Source organism: Halichoerus grypus, chromosome 13 (genome assembly GCF_964656455.1).
Source record: "Halichoerus grypus chromosome 13, mHalGry1.hap1.1, whole genome shotgun sequence".
Taxonomy (NCBI): Eukaryota; Metazoa; Chordata; class Mammalia; order Carnivora; family Phocidae; genus Halichoerus; species Halichoerus grypus.
In genome coordinates this window covers 27,114,262-27,134,276 of record NC_135724.1, presented here as the reverse complement: position 1 = coordinate 27,134,276, position 20,015 = coordinate 27,114,262, and the positions used below count along the sequence as shown (strand labels likewise).

Here is a 20,015-nt window from a genome sequence, read left to right as displayed (position 1 = left end):
GAGGATGTTTTTTAAACTGACTGTAGAGCGACCGATGGCATTTCTAAGCTGTCAGGCTCAGTTAGATGAGTGACACTTGAAAAAATCCAGGAGACCTGCAGCTCTGTGTAAATTTGAAGACTGCAGTGTATTAACAAGACATGGCCAATTTTAAAAACCTGTTCTGAGGTTTCCAGTGCCCTTTAGCACGTCAGCAAAAAAATATTTAAATGGTTAATGATAGGGACAAGATTATTTTTAAGTAATGGAATTTCTCACACGTCTCTTTCTCTGTAACACATTATCTGAACTCCCATCATTGCCTTTTTAGCACTGCTTAGGTTTAATACTCACTGTTCAGCATTATTACTAAGTAAATTCTCCTCAGGAATAGGCACTTTGCTTTATTATATAGCCACTGTACTCGAGCTTATGGTGTCTGAAATGACATGTTCTATCTTCCGTTAAAGTTTTCTAGTAACTGTTCCTCCTAAAACAGTAGTTTTATGAGTTTTTCCCCAGTTCACTGCATGATGAGATAGTTACCTTGTACATTTTTCTATTCTAAGTTGTCCCTTGCATTGAAAAGAATGCTTTTTTGCAGTATTTTCCCTTTACTCTCCCAAGCTTTAAGAAGTTTGATAGAAATCTGCTTATTCTAGCTCTCACTGGTGTAAGAGTGTGTAATTATTACATGTTAGACATATCTGCTTTTTCCTTATTATCACGAGTGGTAGTGTGTACTACAAAGGCAGTCCTGAGATTTCAAGGTGGAAGAAAGAGGAGGTCTGAATGGTTCTTAATTGGTGAATTCTCGTTATTGAAGAGACTCGTACGATTAGGAACATTTTATACAGTACCTGGCATTTAATAGATGATGACAGCGTTGTTTATTGCTACATTAAAGAAGGGGAGGTTTTGGTTTTTAAAATTTTATGGGTGACTGTTCTTTCCTCTTAGTTTTCTGAAAAGTTTGTTTCTATACATGAAGACAGCATATTGCTGATCTACAAAGAATATTTCAAGAAAAATCATATTGGTTAATTAAGCCTGTAGCCAACCAAACTTACATAAACTCAGTAACAAGAATGATCCTATAGGTGTTCATCTTATTATAATAAAAGTCTCATCCATATAGTATATTAAATATGAGTTTTTAACAATTAGAAATGCTTACTGTTTTAATATCTGTTGAATTCCTTTGGTAGTTCCTTGTGCTAAAATTGCTGGGGAGGGGGTTTATTTGAAGTTCATCAGTTGAATGCATGAGAGAAGCGGACTTTGGGGTTGTTCTCAGGCAGATTCTAGGTATATTTCAGTTTTGCATTTAATATTTTTTAGAACGGTTGATTAACACCTGTAAAATTGTTTGTTCATGCATTCTTATGTCCTGTGTTCTGATCTGTTAATCAAGATCATAATGATACAGTGCTTAATTTCACTCACTAAACAGATTTTGATGTAACCACCCCAGTATTTTGCCTCCTTATGGAAAGGGAGAAGAAGGTGGGTAAACAACAAAATAGACCCAGTTATAGAGGTGGCATGAGAAATGTGTTCATGGGCACTCTCCTGTTTGGCTTACATAGATTAGGTGTGCTTTGTTTATATTATCTAAACCTCCTTGCTAATTGACTACTTTCACCAGTGTTTAAAACTTCTAAAACACTGGTGGTCTGTTTCTCGTCTATTCTGAATTTTATACAAACCAAAACACCAAAGTAAGTTATCTGAATCTATGATTTAATTTCTCTCGTTCACACCATTTAGTAAGTTTGTGGCTTTTGAAAGTTTGTAGAGTTTTCTAAGGTAATCCCTGGAAAATCAAATGGTAGGTAAGGTGCCGGGCCGCTATATATGACTGCCTACACTGTGCGTACTGCACAGTTTCAGGAGGTGCTGTTCATATAAGTGGGCATGCCGAGCAGCAAGGATGGAACAGCCCAAGTTTAAATATTAGGAAGTTCCTTTCAACTGTCTATATTGCTACCCCTAAAAAATTGTGACATCGTGCATTTTTAATGTAATAATTATGTATATGTCAGTTTCCTGAGTCACATTATGACTTCAGGGAAGCGGATACACTCAACCTAATAGCAAGGGCAATTGTTGAAAAGTTGTATAAATTGTAAAGATTGGATAAATTATGAACTGACTTGAGTGCAGCAGCATAGACATTCAGGTGAACTTAAACTGGATGTGCCTGACAGAATCTCTTGGATGTTGACATTTGAATCAAGCTGTTTACACAGAATGGAAATCAAGAGGAAAAGTAAAAACAGATTCTTTTCATCAAGGTACAACTAATTTAGTAATTCAGAAAATGCTTCATTTATAAGCTTTGTCAGCAGCATAAACGTTGAAGGAATTAGGCTAAATGTTCTCTTATGCCAAATTTACAATTAATGCTTTTTCTTTTTTCATTTTTATTTTTTTAATGCATTTTGTTTTAAAGAATGAAAATGATGGAGACTTCTGTATTCTATAGTGCATGATCATGCTTAATTGAGTTCGATATCTGGAAACAGATGTTTATGAAGATTGTTTTTTAGTTAACAGTTAACTGACAGGCAACTTATTATCTACACTGAATCATTCTCTCCGTGAGGTTTTTGAGACTAAATTGCTGTTTTAAGAATCTGTTTGGAGATACCATATCAAGATAATTCTGGCAGTTCTTGCATTTGGGGGACTTAGAGATGAGCAAAAATATAGAGTATTTTGAAGTGAATATTAATGTGAAAATACTTTGTAGTGGTCTTGTGTATTCAAGGCTTTTAATCAAATATCTCATTTATCTTTATAGATGACCTTTTTGTACTTTTAATCACTCCTTGCAGTTTTATGGTGGGATGTCACTTCTCTGTAAAATCACTTTAAGTTGAATCTAGTTCTGTAAAGTCCGCTCTTGCAGAGAATTTTGATTTTAGTGAATATGAATAATGGACATCGGACTCCATTCAGTTAAAGAAATCAGTTCTCTGAACAGACTTACTTACGTCCATCAGTGTACATGGGCAGCAGGGAAAAGTTTTTCCAATAACTTTTTTTTTTTAAAGATTTTATTTATTTGAGATAGCGAGCAAGAGAGCAGGAGTGGGGGAGCAGAGGGAAAGGGAGATGCAGACTCCCCACTGAGCAGGGAGCCTGACAGGGGCTCAATCCCAGGACCCCGGGATCATGACCTGAGCTGAAGGCAGAGACTTAACCGACTTCACCCAGGGGCCCATACCTGTTGTTTTTAGCATAGAGTAAACCTCAGGGTGGCTTCATCTTGTCTTGGCTATAATGACCTGCTTTTGTGTGGTTTAATAGTCCACCATATAAATGCCTCTTCAGACTGAGGTTCCAAAAATAGTATCCACCTTCATAGGTAAGGGTCAGTTTTCTTGGTGGGTTTGCATTTAGAAAATCTAATTTTGCATTTAGAAAATACCTGTTTCAGAGAATGTCAGGGAGGCTGTTGAGGACAGCTGTCTAAGATCACCTAATTCTCAGTCCATGTGGCCAGGTCCAGCCCCACTGAAGCCAGGATCTCAGTACCCCTTACTCACCATACACACTTATGCGCTGAAAGGCACCCTGATAAGCTATTATCTTACCTCACAGTGTTTCTGAGGCAGAGACTTACTATGCTTCATCAATTAATTCTTGTTTGAAAATAAAAAAGAATTTTTTTAAGTAGTAAATGCTTTGTAGAAAATTTTGAAAATAGAAAAATGTGAAGTAAAAGATTAAAATCATTCACAATCCTGCTTTTGTTAACATTTGAGTATGTTGCCTTTCATAATATGTAACTAAATTTATCACCCTATGTATACTTCTATCTTCCTTTCCCTCTTAACATTGCGTTTTGAACATTTTAACTAAACACAATATTCTCCCTAAAATGTATGGATTTTGAATTATTTAACTATAAGATAAATTCCCCAATGTTTGGCCTTTGGGCTGTTTTTAGTTTTTGCTATTATGAGAAAAGGCTATGAATACTTTAAGACTCTTGACACATACTGTCAAACTGTTTTTTTAAAATATATTAAGTTTATTGCATCCAGGAGTTTATGTATTCGTTGCATTATGTTCTTTCTATTGAATATTTATATTTTTAAAAACTCTTGCTGAGGGGCGCCTGGGTGGCTCAGTCGTTAAGCGTCTGCCTTCGGCTCAGGTCATAATCCCAGAGTCCTGGGATCGAGCCCCACATCGGGCTCAGTTGGGAGTCTGCTTCTCCCTCTCCCACTCCCCCTGCTTGTGTTCCCTCTCTAGCTTTGTCGCTCTCTGTCAAATAAATAAAATCTTTAAAAAAAAACTCTTGCTGATTTGATGGAAGAATTGTATCTTAGTGTTAATTTCCATTTCTTTGATCACTAGTGAAGCTGAAAGATCATGTTTGGCCATTTGTTATTTTGGTAAACATTCTATTCATATTCTTTGCACATTTTCCTCCTGCCACATTTGTTTTTCTTACTGATTTGTGAGGGTTCTTAGCCTGTTGAGGACTGAATTACTTGAAAAATTTTTATATTAAGCAGTGGGAACTCATGGGAGGAGACCCCAAACCCACATCAGCAGTCCTATAAGTTTTTTCCTAGATTGAATATGAGTGGCTACAAGCTCCACCTTCCCATTTTAAGCCTCTTATAATCTTACTGTATTTTGGTGGCTATTTAGGAGACTCACTAAATACATTGATAACAAATACACTGAGACATAGTAATCAGGTGAAAACTGCCTATTTTCAGCTTAGTAAAAGCAAACAAGGCAGGTAAGATCCGTGCAGTTTTCAGTCTCACTCTAGGTTAGAATCACTTGGGAGCATTTAAAACTAATGATGCCCAGGCCCCACCCCAGACCAGTTAAATCAGAAGCCTTGGGTTTCACCCAAGGCATCAGCATTTTTTCCAAGCTTTTTTGAGATACAGTTGACATATAACATCATGTAAGTTGAAGGTGTACAATGTGATGATTTGATGTATGTATATACTGCAAAATGATTACTACAATAGGTTTAGTTAACAAATCTGTCACTTCACATAGTTATAATATGTGTTGAGAACTTTTAAGATTTGCTCTCAGCAACTTTCAAATATACAACACATTGTTAACTGCAGTCACCATGCTGTACATTACATCTGAGAACTTATTCATCTTATAACTGGAAGTTTATACCCTTTGATCACTTTCACCCATCTCCCCATTCATCCACAAGCTACTCTATGTTTATGAGTTTGGTTATTTTAGATTTTACCTACACATGAGATCATGCATATTTTAAACCTCCTCAGGTGATTACAGTGAGCAGCCAGGGCTGAGAGCGACTATTCAGTTAAGTGGTGATGTTAAGTCTCCCATAGCTAAAAATCATTGTGAAACTGGTAGTCTGACTCAGTTTTGTTACTGCTAATGGGTATCAGGTTATGAACAATAGAGTCTAGTTTTTAAAAATCATATTAGTTATAAAAACCACAGCACAGTTTTGTATTAATTAACAAGCATAAGCATTTTTTTTCTTTTACTCCACTTAAGTGATTATTTTGAAAGCATGCATTGTTTAAATGTGGTTTTCTCTATCGTACAATGTCTGGATAATGTTACCTTAAATTTGGAAGCTTTGCAATCTTACTGGTGGGTATCTTTTGGCAATCTCTTATGTTAAAGCACTAAGGTATTATTTTTTTGGCCTGCTTTTCCTAACTTCCTAAAGTTGAGTGCCTATATTAACTTTGTGTATATGCAAAAGTGTAAGCTTTGCTTTCAATAAGTCTCTTTCTCAAAGTAGGATATATCTTAATATTAATAAAAGGACATATGTGTGTTTAAGGTGAGAATATGGTCCCTGTTTTTTGTTTTTTGTTTTTTTTTTTTTTTTGTATAAACTTTATTTTTTAGAGCAGTTTTAGGTTTATAGCAAAATTGAGCAGAAGACAGATACTTCCCATATATTCCCTGCCCCCACATATGTACAGATCCCCCACTGTTAGCACCGCCCACCAGAGACAGTGATGAACCTACATTGACATTATCACTCAGAGTCCGTAGTTACATTAGAGTTCATTCTTGGTGTTATACATTCTGTGGGTCTTGACAAATGTATAGTTAATTGGTCCTTGATTTTAATACTTTAAAATGTCTTGTTTATCAGTGTTTATTGCTGGTAGTCATTTCTATGAGGCTGCAACTTATCTCAGTATCCCTAACATAAGTATTCTTATACCATTTTCTGAATTCAGCCATTTTTCAGTGTTTGCTGAAAGATAAACAGCACCAGAATCTGAAATAGATCAAAGTAGCCATCTTAATTTCCTGTCCTATACACTTAAGTTTATCCAGCACTTATAATGGGGATAAACTGCTTAAAGAAAGTTTAATATTCTTTAAATTTCATTTACTGTTTCCATAAGCCAAACACAAATTTTGGGGAAAGGTTTGTTTTTCTTGAGAAAATTTTTGTATAAACAAGATTTTTTTTTTTTTTTTAAACATGAGGACAAGGGATGGAGTAGTCAGGGGAAAAGGAAAAATATGAACTTAGAGAATAATAAACTCCATGAGGTTTTTATTTGCTAAGTAGAATTGGGCCAAAAATTTGTCCCATAGCCGTTTAGGCATTGAAAAGAGGTGGCGTGACTGATTAAACAATTCTCATTATCTAGGAGAAACATTGCTATTCTTAATACTGAGACCTGGGAAATTTTTCTTTTGCATCATCATAAAAAGCCACTATGAGATAAAGTAAACCATATTTTCAGAAATACCCTGGAATAAATACAATAGAGCATTTCATAGGGCTGTTCTTTATAAGACTTCTTGGGATAGGTAGAAGTAAGGTTAAGGCCAGGATTGATTTCCATCATTCATTTATTCAGCAAATATATGCAGCATGTGAGTGCAGCAGTGAATGACATATTAAGTCATAGAAAATCTTTTTTTGGGGAGATGGATTATAAATGAATTCATTAAATATACACTATGGATAATAATAAAGCAGGATATAAGAGATAAAGATTGACAGGTAGAAAAGCTATTTTAGATAGTACTGTAGTCAAGAGTGGTCTGACGAGGTAACATTTTTTTAATAGCTCCCTAAGGAAAAGAGGTCGGCATAATTAGTTTTTTTGGAGACCCAATCCAATCCAAACCAAAGATAATCTTACCTAGTTCAAGGATAAAACAGTATATGTAGAGGAACATATCCTAAACTGGAATCCCATGAGGTGACTTCCTACTGGATATTAATAGCTGTACACTGTTCACACATTTGGAAAGTGCTGGACCATGTCGAAACAGGTTTCTTTACTGCAGGACAACTCAGAGCCGTTAATGTGCTCTGTAGAGGGGGAGGATATGATTTGTAGCATATCCTAAACTTAACCACAAAACCTTTTTTTTTTTTTTAAAGCATACCTTTTAGCACTTGCATAGACCACGGTTTGTAAAAAGCTGACCCAGAGGCATATACATGGATTGTATATATCTTTTATGTAGTTTCCCATAAGGAATATTTTTAAACTTAATTATAAGAGCATTTGATAAGAATCAGTAAGTTGAGAATTAATTGATTTATTATGGGTCAGCTGTGAAAACAGCTTTTAGAATTTCAAAGTCAAAACAGTGAAAATATTCAGGGATACAATGGTTCTCAACCAAGTAAATCACCTGGGGAGCTTAAAACAAAATAAAACAAACCTTCAGTGCCTAGGAGCCCTAGATTTTGATATTTGTTAAACCACTCCAGGTTTTTATGTTCAGCAAAAGTTAAAAACCACTCTTACAGATTAATAATTAGTTGTATAGTAACAGAATACAAGTTGCCAGGCAAATAATATTGAAGCTGTGAAAAATGGTAGTGTGTTATTTAATTTTTCTTGGAATTACTTTTGTTAATTTAAGTGCTTGCTTATCAATGCTTTATATGGCTCTTTTTAGTAATGCTTAAGCCATTTTCCTAATTAAGCATGTCATAATAAAAAATATTTTCTGAATTAATGATGTTTTATCAAATGGCCTCAATGTCTTTAAAGCTGACTTCAGTCGTGCTGGGGGATCTGAAGGAGCGCCCAGGGAAATTCCAGGATTACTTGACAGGGGTGCTGTGTATGATAGGAACTGCATAGGCAGTGCCCTGGAAGAGGCCATGAGCTGTTTTTCCGAGATGCAGAGGCAGACAGAGGAGAAGTTTCACGTGTGGATGGAAAAGCTAACTCACCTTGACACTGGCGAAGAGAACAAGCAGCTATGGAACCCAGGGAACTTAAAATGCAACTAGTTGGCCAAAGAATTTCCCCTCTCACCCAGTCAGGTGCTTACATGCAGATGCCTGATTTCCAAGAACTACCACAGCAGCCCTTTGGTTCTTGTGTGACTTGTCGAAATGTTGACAGTACAGTAGAATTCCCAAAGACTTGTAACAGTTTTCCAGTTAACTTTGCCAAAAATGGGAATATTACAGAACAACCTTTGAATCTGTCACAAAGTCAATTGTGTTTACTATCTGGTTTTTGGCTTGTGTAAGAAGGAATATGGTTTTGCCTATTATAAGTTTCTTTTGATGGTGTTGTAAAAATTATAATAGTAAACAGTTTCTTTTAAAAATTAGATATTTAAAACAGCAGAGTTGGATAAATTTTAGCTTGTGTTTCGTTACATATGGTTGGAACATAGAACCATATTTAGATGATAATAGGAGCGATCCTCATCTTTATGCTTTTTTCATGCCAAAAATATAAATAAGATATAAGATAGGGAATGTTAAGTGAATCCAAATAGGTAAGTGATTAATTCCTTGAGAATCTCTTAGCATTTATTCTCTACAAACACTGTTGACTCCCTTCTGTTTCCAAAGGAGAGAATCATGTAATTAATCCCACTCTGAAGATCATAAATGATGAATGTATACTGCATGAACATTTTTATACCGTTCTAACGTATGTCATTTAATGAATGCATTTGTTGCTAGTCTTTAATGAATTATAACTTTCAATAACATTTGTATGCAGGAAGAATGAATTAACTTTTGAGGAAATGTATACTCTACCTACTATGCAAGATATTGTAGAGAAAGCAGAATAGAACAGAGTTTGAGTATATGCATGAGAATTTTTCATTGCTACATAGATGAATTTTTATCTTGAGCATTAACTTAAAGCTCAGTGCCTGAGGCAGTAACCTGGCAGACATCATTCAGTGAAATTGTCTGGTACCCTGATGTAAAGGGTACTTCTAGAGGAAACAGATGAAGTTGTCACTCTATTAAGCGTGTGTATTGAATGGGTTTTTAAGTTACTAGTGACTAAGTGTATTAGCTAATGTACTACCCATTTAATTTTGTTTTTTATTCCCGGAGAGAAAATAAACGGCCCTTTGGCATGTTAAAGGGCCCATAGAGTATGTCAAAGGGGAGAAAATATCACAGGATTGAAAGTCTTGCAACATGATAGCTGTTTCTGTGTGCGGCCTGGGATTGGGAAATATTGGTATTTTATCTTTTCTGGGTTGGTAAGACTATTGTGAGAAACCGCTGAATTAGGATGAAATTTTTTAGTAGGAATATGTAACTTTGCTAACACTTTTTTTTGTTTAAGATTTTGCTTTATACTGGATTTACTTACAATAAAAATTTATTAGTCTTTCCCTTCAAATTTATAACTTGTAACTTCTCAATATGAAAAAGGTTAATTATTTTAATATTTAATGAAGTTGCAACTTTGGGAAAACTAATTCTCTGTTTTATAAGAGGAAGGATGGGTAGTTTATATAACAGTGAAGATCTTTATTTTAATAATTTATCAGTAACTTTACTCAGAAAATTGTCAGTACATTTTCTATTTAGTTCTTTATCCAAATATTTGCAACTTCTAAATTAACTATAATAGAACAAGTCAGCTTTTTTTCTTTTCTAGTTTTTATTATTTGAAAAATAAACTGTGTGATTTTTTTTTTTTCTTTTTAGAAACTGATGGATGAGAATTGGGAGTTAACTTTGGGGGAGGCTTGTTAATGTGCTCCGTTCTCTCTGAAGAATGTATGGTAGGAATTGGTGAAAAAGACTAGAAGTCTCTTCTCTATTGTGTAATGACTATCAGATTTCCTGAACTTGATATTTGACAAATAGGGGTAAGGTTTGAACACCAGTGCAACTTGCAATAAATTTCTTAACATCAGTTAAGCTCTTACATAACGTTAGTATGAATTTTCACCATAAACTATATAGGAGTTTATTATAACTGATGTATTTTTCTTTGAAATGATAGTGCAACATTTGTAAATGACCTCAGCCAGTATTTTTCTTTTTTTTAGATTAAGTTTTATATCAACAGGAAGAACATACTGGTTTGGGATGACTGACTAGATTTTAACTAATCTGTAATCTTTGCTTGAATTTGAGATATTTTCAGGGAAGTTTGTTCTGTCTTCAGTTTCTTACTGGGATCACAGATTTTACTAGACATGGACTGTTAGGCATAAAAAAATGTTAATTTAGGGCTCCTGGGTGGCTCAGTCGTTAAGCATCTGCCTTCAGCTCAGGTCATGATCCCAGGGTCCTGGGATCGAGCCCCGCATCGGGCTCCCTGCTCCATGGGAAGCCTGCTTCTCCCTCTCCCACTCCCCCTGCTTGTGTTCCCTCTCTCGCTGTGTCTTTCTCTGTCAAATAAATAAAATCTTTAAAAAAAAAGTTAATTTAGGGGGGTGCCTAGCTGGCTCTGTTGGTAGAGCATGCAACTTTTGATCTCAGAGTCATGAGTTCAAACCCCACATTGGGCATGGAGCCTACTTAAAAAAATAAAAAAGTTAATTTCAGCATGTTAACGTGACTACTTTTCTATGCATGTATAAACTGCTTTAAGCACTTAGCAGGTTTCTTTTTTGTTTCATGATTTAATATTTGATATATTAAGCATGTACTGTTTTTTATTTTTAAAATAGAAAATATGAATTCATCTTTTAAGAATAACAAATTATTCCTAGTATTGATTGGATATATTCTAGTTTTTGTTATTAGATAATTGAGCAAAAAGTCTACAGATATATTTTTTGCATTTAAGAGAAAAAATGACAAAATTTCAATGGAATTGAATTACCAAACATAAGTTTTAATAATTGATATTCTAGGTAGGAATGACATTTAGGATATTTGGGAAGGTGTTAAACAATAATTTTGGGAAGTCTTTCTGCATAATTTTGGATAAAGAGGTGAAAAGAGGTTTTGGTAGAAAGAAAAGGACCACCAAAATATATTGATTTCATTCATAGAATATATTCCAACATATTAAAATTTATTCTAAAGTAAAATTGGACACTTTGTGGTTTGGAGTGTTTAACCTTAAGAATAATTTTGTAGCAGAAACATACGTGCAAATTTTATCCTGATTTTCAGTTTCTCACAGTGCCTTGAAAATGTGTTGCTGTCTTAGGGAATATTGTTTTGAAAAACAGTAAGTTTTTATATGAGTTGTGCTTTAAAATGATTACACCTTGTCCAGATTGCACAATTTAAAAATTCCTCTTTCAAAAAAGTTTGTCTTTATATTATGTATATTTAAAGAAGTATCAAGTATTGAAGTAGTTTTAATACTTATTTTTATATGACTGCTGTTGTGGATTAGTGAATTCTCCTTTAGTGAGGCAAAGTCTGTATCCTTGAGATTATACCCCCTCATCCGTGGGGATTAGGTTCCAAGACCCACGTGGATGGCTGAAACCACGGACAGTACCGAACTTTACATATACTGTTTTTTCCTATACAAACATACCTGTGGTAAAGTTTAATTTATAAACTAGGCACAGTAAGAGATTAACAACAATAATGAAATAGAACAGTTACAACAATATATTGTAATAAAAGTTATGTGATTGTAGTCTCAAAATCTCTCATAGTACTCACCCTTCTTGTGATGATGTGAGGTGATAAAATGGGTACGTGATGAGAGGAAGTGAGGTGAATGACACAGGCGCTGTGACATAGTGTTAGACTACTGTTGACCTTCTGACCATTTGTCAGAAGGAGGATCATCTGCTTCCAGACTGCTGTTGACTGATGTAACTGAGACCATGGAAGTGAAACCACGGCTAAAGGGGACTGTTGTACTTAAAAGGACTACAGCTAAGAAGTGGGAATGACTTTTGGATCATGTGTGGCGTTTTAATGTAGGTATTGTTTTAGAAGTGCCTAGTGGTATTCCCTAATTTCTCTTGAATTCCCTTAATTTTCCTAGAATTTTACAAAGGGTAAAAAATGTATCCTATTTGGACCTTTTTGTAGTATATAAAGGGCTAATGCTGGGAAGAAACTTCTTTCAACCTAAAACATTAATCTAGACATGGTTGAAATGCCTTTTATTTAAGAATAAAGTCCCATATTTGAGCATGTCATTTCTCTAATATGTACATATGGAATTAGGTGATGATTTTTAAAAAGGGGCATTATCCCCTTACTAAAGGTAGATGTGCTTTCAGGTACTCTGTCAACAGACTACTTCCTGCCTAAGTTGTACTAACTCAGTGTTCTAAAACATTAGATTTTTAATCATTTTAAGAGCATTTAACCGGCAGATTAGAACGATCTGGTTATTCGAGCCACTTGTTAGATAATAACTCTCTTAACTGTATTGATGTGTATTTTGTGCACATTATTAAAAATGAGTGAAATAAAAGCCCAAATAAAATTTTAATTTAGAACACAACACAGTGAAATTAAAATCTTAAGATTTAATGTTTTGCATGAAGTGTTATTTTAACTTAGAAGTAAAGGATTCTGTCATTTTGGGGCTCCGAAAGAAAAAGCCTGTTTTCTTGTTACCAAGTAAGAGGAATGAGGCTCATCTCAAGGATGTGTGTGTCTGCGTGTGCGTGCGTACACATGTGCCCATTCAGAATTCTGAAATAATTTCTGTATTTTTATTAACGTTTTATTTGACAAGTTGTTGGACACAGATAACTATGTAATAGTCTTACAGGGACTTTAATGGATTCACATCATTAACATCCATTCATTGCTTCCTACATGTATGTAAGAAAAAGAGTTGCCCACATATAAGCCTAGTTAGGGTGATTAAATTGGGAGAAAATTACTTTATGGATTTTCTTTTTTTGTCGAGTAAAGGTTTTTGACCTCTTGTTTATTTCACTAGCAGACTGAGTGAAAAAAATAATTTTGCTTCATTGCTTTTGTCATTCTCTATTGTTACAGATTTAACAGCAGAGATCCAGATCTCTGGGTCTAGGTATATCTCAATTTACCTAAGATTTATTACTTAAAATTTGTATGCAAGTCAGAATATTAGAAGTGAAATAATTTTAAATGTATTAAATCTGCTTGTTAATAAAAGAAATGCTGTAGTGAATCTTTTTGTTGAGCAAATAAAGCACCCAAGTTGATATTACTGATAATTTTCATTTTTAATGTATAGCTGAATTTGCCTAATGGTACAGCTACATGGAAGTCATAGGAAAGATGGCAAATAGGTTTCTTGCTGTCATTTGTTTAGAATAACAGATTATAGGCAAGCTGTTTTAAAGATGGTGACCTTTTAAAGTAATTGTACCTGTAATGTTTTGTTTAATTTTTATTGATTTCCCTCTCTCCTGTTTGAATTATTTAAATGATACAGTGATGGCGACAATGAAAAAGATTTTGTGGAATGTCACATATTAGAAAATACAGCATCAAAACCATTTCAGCAAATTTATTAAACTTGAAATTTTTTTACTGTTCAGTAAAAATTGTTCTTGAAAAATTCATCTCAAAATCCTTTCTAAAAATGGCATGTGTCCATAATCACTGTACAGTAAGAAACTTGTCTTCTTAATTTGACTAGAACAAATTATACACAACATGAATAACTTCTGAGTTTCTATACTTCTCATTTTTTTCTTGATTTTTGTTTTTAATTTCTCTGACTTTTAGGAAAGTTAGTGGGGATCGAAAACAAACTACTAGTTTACTAGCATTGAATAGATCTTACCTTATATTAAATTTACCACAACATAAAATAGAAGACATCCTAAAAAGTGAAGGAATAATAATCTATAAGGAAGTATATTCTTTGGTAATGAAATCTTACAACTTTAAGATTTGGGGAGAATGTTATCAAATAACTGATCTTATTTTATTGCATTTTCTTTATATCTTTTACCTAACTGCATTTGAAGTGTAATAACTAATCTAGATAAATAAAAGTTTTAAAAAAGAAATGTTTCTTGTTACTCTCTTGAGGACAGCATTGGTTATATTAGTGATTCTCTACCAGTTAATTCACATTAGGTGTTTGGGATTCAAGAAGCTTGCTTTTCCATAATGAAATGATGGTATTAGTTTGTAGTTAGAATAATTAATAATAGGTTTTACATGATTTTTTTTTTTTGAAGATTTTATTTATTTATTTGACAGAGACACAGCGAGAGAGGGAACCCAAGCAGAGGGAGTGGGAGAGGGAGAAGCAGGCTTCCCATGGAGCAGGGAGCCCAGTGTGGGACTCAATCTCAGGACCCTGGGATCATGACTTGAGCCAAAGGCAGATGCTTAACGACTGAGCCACCCAGGCGCCCCTACATGATGTTTTTGAGATAATTTTCAGGTTTTTTGTAATTGGTGTATTGAGAAAGGTAATAACAAATACCAATGTTAATACAAAAGTTGAGATTCTTTTCCTTTATATGTCCTAGTAAGTTATCCTCTTAAAAATTGAGGAATATTTGGAAAATAGCAGAATTTAGACTACAAGGAGTAGTCAGAAAGGAATGGAGGTATCTTTAGGAGGGAGCATAGGCATGGAGATGTGGCTAAAATCATACCTAATTTTAATGTTCTTCCTGTACGTAGTACAGCTATTTTAGTTCTCTATAGATTTGAATACTAAAGCAGTAGGTTGTGAGTTTGTTTCTGAAAAAGGAAGAAAAATTGAAAGATGGTGACCTCTTCAGGTGCCCTGTTTTCTGTATTTTTAGGGTTTTTTTGAACATCCAGATACATATTACCCAAGTTACCTCATGAATAACCTCCCAATTTTCCCAGCTTTATAGTTAGTGATGAAATGTTAAAATTAAATTTTCTTTCTTGTGATCAACTTTCTAACAACTCTGATAATCTTAAATATTTGCTTTTACCTCTTTGATCCTTTCAAAATTAACTCTTAATCAGTATCATAGGTAACTTTTCTGGGTGGACAAAATGACCTGTCGTTTACCAGTATGATATAAGGATAGATGTAATGCTTAAAACTTTATTCCCACCTTGCAAACTTTATAATCTCAAAAATTTGAATAATTGAGATGAGTATAATAGAAAAAGTACAAAATAGACATTGATTCAGTTTTATTTTGAAAATGACTTAATGCCAGGTGCCTGGCTGGCTCCATTGGTGGAACATGCTACTCTTGATCTTGGGGTTGTGAGTTCGAGCCCCACTTTGGGTGTAGAGATTACTTAAAAAAAACAAGTACAAATTTAATTAAAAAATAGAAATGACTTACTGCCTAAACATAAATTTTCAGTGCATATTGCGCATTTCATTTCCATTTAGCCCTGTTTTCTCAGACATTTTTCTTTTCACCGAAATAGCTTTTGATATTATTCTGCAGAAAATATACGCACACAGTTTTTGGTATTTAAAGCTGTTTTTCTAGAGATGGCACTTTCCTATATAGGTTTTTGTTTTCTTCTGGTAGATGTAATTATTCGTCTTTTCCAAGAGCTGCTTTGAAAACGACTGCTTTCTGTTTCTTCAAATTGTTCTGTGTGTGTGTATATATACATACACACACTTTGATAGTAATAAAAATATAGCATAAGTATTCTCAAGTATTTTTTCTCATTTGCAAATATAAATTTTCACTTTGGTAAGTATTTTGGTAGGTAATAAAAAAGGCTTTTTTCTTGAGTAGGTTCTGCTAACATGCAAATTTCCTTCTTGAGGTTTGCCCTTTCCCTCGATTCCTCATATGCACACCCTTATTCCCCCACACCTCATTCTCTCACCTGGCCACTACACACACATACTCTCCCTTCTTAGACCCCTTGGGTAGGTAATTTCTAAGAACCCTTCTTTCAGGTGTAACTGTTTTGAATCTATCTGGTTTGAGGTCAAGTGTGATTTCCATCACTGTCTTGATGTTGTAGGTAATGGCACTGGGCCTAGGCCCTCTAATGACTGTGGCAGTAGAGCTTGTATGGGATCATTTGGCAGTAACAAGATAGATTTTTCCTCTCCTCATGAGGGGTTCAGGAGATTGGCTGTAATAGGGACAACAGAAGGAATTTCCTCTGGGCTTTACTGTATATTACTATAGTCATAGAAATGGGAGTTGAAGGGGCAAAGCATCTGTTGGGCCATTGCCCCACCTTTCCTTGGGCCTAAGACTTAACCAATAGAGAAAGAGAAGTGGCATTTCTAGGATGTCTGGGACACAAGAGGAGTTCCTGTCTCCTAGATCTAATCAGACTTCATACTGGGAGACTGACAACCCTTGTTTTTTTTTTTAAAGATTTTATTTATTTATTTGAGAGAGAGAATGAGATAGAGAGAGAGAGCATGAGACGGGGGAGGGTCAGAGGGAGAAGCAGACTCCCTGCCGAGCAGGGAGCCCGATGTGGGACTCGATCCTGAGACTCCAGGATCATGACCTGAGCCGAAGGCAGTCACTTAACCAACTGAGCCACCCAGGCGCTCCTGACAACCCTTGTTTTAGTGGGAGGGCTCTAGAGGCAAGGATGGTGCAAAATAGGAAACAATCCAAAAATGTTCTCTATTTGTCTTTGAAACACTTTTATATGAATACACCCAAACTGATATGACACTTAAGACAAAAATAAAAGTACAAAAGCCCCATTTGTGGTGATCTCAGTAATCCTAGCAGAGCATTTACTTCACAAGTTGGGTTAATCTTATGACCAGTATGAGGCACCAATCCAGACAGTGATGTTTTCTCAAAGCTGCTTGCTTGCAGGCTCTGTAGGGCAGAATTTGCATGTAAAGAAAAGCAGCCAAATAATAAAGTAGGGCAGGTGCTAATTATAATGGAAGGATGGGGCAGTGGACCAGTATTGTGCTGTTAGGTCATCTTTAACTCTTGCCATAACCTTGTGAAGAAACAGTCTTACAGCTAAGTAGTAGTAGGCAGGACTTTTAACCTATTATGTTTGCTGCCAAAGATCTATGTGTTTCCTGTGCTGCTGTCAGTTGCCTGTATATTCCCAGTTCCCTCAACACTGAACAACTGTAATATAATTGATTCTGCTTCCACCTAAGTAGGACTTAAATCTTTCATCTGTAAAACAAGAATGGTAAATTATGTATTACCTTACATAATTTTAAAATTCTGTGCTTTTGGTTATCAAATTTGAAAAGGGGTTTGTCAGGGATAAACATAGTAAAGGATGTTGGTTTTGTTTTGCCTCTTTATTTTTGATTCACATTCTTTCAATGAGGTTTAAAAGCGTATTTTTTAAAAAGAACATATTTGATTGAGAAAACGAATTCATAAAATTAAACACACGATGACAACAGTACAGAAGGTTTAAGGTCCATAAAAGTGTAAACTTCACTATATCAGGAATGTATGATGACACAGACACATCTGTATTTTCTTATTTGCAAAGTTAAAACAGTGTTTATAGGCTAGGAGGTCAGTGAGAGGGTCCAAACCTATTTCTAGCATAAAATGGACTAATTGATGTTCTTAAGGCAGTGGATTGCTTGACTTTTAATTTTTCTTGCCTTATAATCATAACGACCAGTAAAAATTTCAAGATATTTCAATCAGGAGGAGAAACAGCACTTTGATTAACCACAGACCAAATAGTTATTAGCTAATCGTGTTAAATATACCTTTTTGAGATATGCTTTTAATGATTATAGAAGAACTAGTAAGTTCATTATTATAAATTTGTGTTTTAAGATTGTGACAGACTTCAAAGTTAGCAGATGGGAGATTGTGCAGTTTGGCTAATCCATAAATATTGTAACATGGAATGTGCTTACATTAATGATTAAATTTTAAATTGGAAATGTTTCCATGTATAACTACTTAAAGGAACTATTTTGATGTTTTTGAAAGTGAAAATCTTAGTAGCATTGCATTTGTTTTAGCAGCGTAGAGGAATCAAGTTGGGAGGGAGGACAGTATCTCCATCTTTATTCCATCCTGTAATGAATTGTTAGAGTCAAATTGGAAGCATAGTTGTTGCTTCTGTTATTAATGTGTTGAATTTTCCTAGCTCCTCCTCAGTGGCTTTTTCCCCCCTTTCTTTTATTTATTTTATTTTATTTTATTTATTTATTTGACAGAGACACAGCGAGAAAGGGAACACAAGCAGGAGGAGTGGGAGGGGGAGAAGCAGGCCTCCTGCTGAGTAGGGGGCCCGATGCAGGGCTCGATCCCAGGAGCCCAGGAGCCCAGGATTATGACCCGAGCCGAAGGCAGATGCCCAACGACTGAGCCACCCAGGCGCCCCCCCCCCCTTTCTTTTAAAAGGCAGATAAAATTACTACAGGATCTTACCTGTCTCTTAATTCTGCTATGTAGCAAGAATCACTTTTAAAAGAATATCACAAATTATCACCATCAGTTAGCTAATACTTAGTGGTTAAAGTCCATGCCCTGATGATGAGTGCTTTAAACATACCTTATTTAATCTTGGTTTGCTAATGATAAGTGTAAGATGACCTTAGAATACAAGATTCTTTTTTTTTTTTTAAAGATTTTATTCATTTATTTGACAGAGAGACAACAAGTAGGCAGAGAGGCAGGCAGAGGGAGAGGGAGAAGCAGGCTCCCTGCCCAGCGGGATGTGGGGCTCAATCCCAGGACCCCGGGATCATGACCTGAGCTGAAGGCAGCGGCTTAACCGACTGAGCCACCCAGGCGCTCAAGAACACAAGATTATTATTATTTTTTTTTTTTTAAAGATTTTATTTATTTATTTGACGTAGAGAGCGAGAGAGGGAACACAAGCAGGGGGAGTGGGAGAAGGAGAAGCAGGCTTCCCGCGGAGCAGGGAGCCCGATGCGGGGCTCGATCCCAGGACCCTGGGTCAGACCTGAGCCGAAGGCAGACGCTTAACGACTGAGCCACCCAGGCGCCCCAAGAACACAAGATTCTTTTTTTTTTTTTTTTTTAAAGATTTTATTTATTTATTTGAGAGAGAGAGCATGAGAGGGAGGAGGGTCAGAGGGAGAAGCAGACTCCCTGCCGAGCAGGGAGCCCGATGCGGGACTCGATCCCGGGACTCCAGGATCATGACCTGAGCCGAAGGCAGTCGCTTAACCAACTGAGCCACCCAGGCGCCCCCAAGAACACAAGATTCTTAATTGTGGTTTCTTGTTGGAAGAAAGATAAAAAGGCAGCCATTCCTTTATTTTATTTTTTTTTAAAGATTTTTATTTATTTATTTGACAGAGAGACAGCGAGAGAGGGAACACAAGCAAGGGGAGTGGGAGAGGGAGAAGCAGGCTTCCCTCGGAGCGGGGAGCCCGATATGGGGCTCGATCCCAGGACCCTGGGATCATGACCTGAGCCGAAGGCAGACGCTTAACGACTGAGCCACCCAGGCGCCCCAGCCATTCCTTTATTAAAGTTTGAATAGTATTGTCATTGTTTTGGATACACTGGAACTGAGAAATGACACTGATGATAATTTAACTTTTAAGTGTAATTAAAATATGAAAATATTACTGTCTTTGTTTATGATGAATACTAAATTTAAGCTAAGTTATAAGGTGTGCTGTTTGGAAATAATGGAAGATACAAGAATGAAGCCAGATAACAAGTTTATGCTTGTATTTCCTACTGATGAAGACTTTCAGACAAGTTATTGCCATGGGTAGGTGATGTTAACTCTGCATGTACATATACAACTATACTCTTTGCATGACTCTACATGTAGGAGTGGTACAATTTTGACTTGACTGTTGACCTGATGCCTCAATTTGGTGGTTGGGGCGGGGGGATGTGTGAGCAAGAGGTTGTGAATGGTACTGGTGGTATAAATTTTAAAATAAATCACTAATTTATTGTAAAAGCAACACTTAACTAAAGCCCTT

General features: G+C 35.5%; 1 protein-coding gene and 1 long non-coding RNA gene across 5 annotated transcripts in view; both read left to right on the top strand.

Moving 5' to 3' along the window:
• The window catches only part of ARK2N (arkadia (RNF111) N-terminal like PKA signaling regulator 2N), an 81,634-nt gene that overhangs the window by 35,952 nt on the left and 25,667 nt on the right, over positions 1 to 20,015 (top strand). The window lies entirely within an intron of this gene.
• Positions 4 to 14,169, top strand: LOC144379846 (uncharacterized). The gene is made up of 2 exons (XR_013443319.1): positions 4 to 2,276; positions 8,001 to 14,169. It is a non-coding gene; the product is annotated as an uncharacterized LOC144379846 (long non-coding RNA).